Raw genomic sequence first — 1316 nt, 5'->3', positions numbered from 1 at the left:
CGAGTTATTGTCGGGTCCTTTTGGATTGTAAAGAATGTTTTGATTTCGATTGAAGTTTAACTTTGGCGGTTGATAATTATTCTGATAATTATTTTCCGGCCTTTGGTTCATATAGGAAACATTCTCTCGTTGTTCCATCGTTTGTTCAATGTGACAGTCTTTCATTAAGTGTGGTCCACCGCATTGCTCACAACTAATTCGTATTGCGTGAATATCTTTATTCATCTTTTCCATTCGTCTCTCGAAAGCATCTATTTTTACGGAAACGGAATCAAAGTTATGGCTAGAATCGGCTCTAGCCGCTTTAGATGAACGATATATATCTTTCTCTTGGTGCCACTCATGAGAGTGGGAGGCTGTGTTATCAATAATTTTGTAAGCTTCAGTTGCGGTTTTCTTCATAATGGAACCACCAGCTGTTATGTCGATGTCTTTTCTTGTAGCAACGTTGACACCTTGGTAGAATATTTGTACTATTTGATAAGTGTCTAAACCGTGTTGAGGACATCCTCTCAACAACTTTCCAAATCTTGTCCATGCCTCATATAATGTTTCATTTGGCTTTTGTGTGAACTTAACAATTTCTCCTTGAAGTCTCACGGCTTTAGATGCCGGAAAGAATCTTTGAAGAAATTTTTCAACTAAGACATCCCATGTGTCAATCGCCCCTTCAGGTAACGATTCTAACCAATCTTTGGCTTCTCCCTTTAAAGTCCAGGGAAACAACATGAGATATATCTGTTCATCCTCCACTTCTCGGATTTTGAATAGTGTACAGATCCTATTAAAGGTACGAAGATGTTCGTTGGGATCTTCTTTTGGCGTACCACTATATTGGCACTGATTAGTTACCATATGTAGAATTTGTCCTTTGATTTCATAATCTGGAGCATTAACTTCTGGCTTAATAATGGCGTGACCTTGGCCCGTGCGTTTAGCTCTCATTCGATCTTCCATACTTAGAGGTTCCAGATTTTCCATAATTGAATTTGTTGAATACGAATCACTAGAAGATTCTGATTTAATGGTTTGTAGTTCAGGAGGAATGATTGGTGGTTCTGGATCTTGGAATTGTCCCTGAATATTCTCCGAATTCTCAATTGTGAGGTCGGGTTCAAAAGATGGATTATCGGAAATTTGAGCTGGAGTTCTTGGTCGACTAGATGATGATTCTAAAGAAAAATCAACGGCGATTATATTGGCTAGATGTCTTGATCGAGTTATAGGTGGTGAACGTATGAAAGGTGGTGAACGTTTTACTCGGTGCATTCACTGAATATCCTATTAGTTTTTAAAAGGAAAGAAAAATTATAATA

The 1316-nt window shown here is 38.0% G+C and overlaps 1 non-coding gene across 1 annotated transcript; it reads left to right on the top strand.

The window, feature by feature from the left end:
• Window positions 1-490: 490 nt before the first annotated feature.
• On the top strand, window positions 491-597 carry LOC139845756 (small nucleolar RNA R71). The gene has a single exon (XR_011758514.1). It is a non-coding gene; the product is annotated as a small nucleolar RNA R71 (small nucleolar RNA).
• The last annotated feature ends 719 nt before the right edge of the window (window positions 598-1316 follow it).

The sequence above is a fragment of the Rutidosis leptorrhynchoides genome, chromosome 4, assembly GCF_046630445.1.
Source record: "Rutidosis leptorrhynchoides isolate AG116_Rl617_1_P2 chromosome 4, CSIRO_AGI_Rlap_v1, whole genome shotgun sequence".
Taxonomy (NCBI): Eukaryota; Viridiplantae; Streptophyta; class Magnoliopsida; order Asterales; family Asteraceae; genus Rutidosis; species Rutidosis leptorrhynchoides.
Note: the sequence above shows the minus strand (reverse complement) of the source record. Positions and strands in the feature narration are given on the sequence as shown.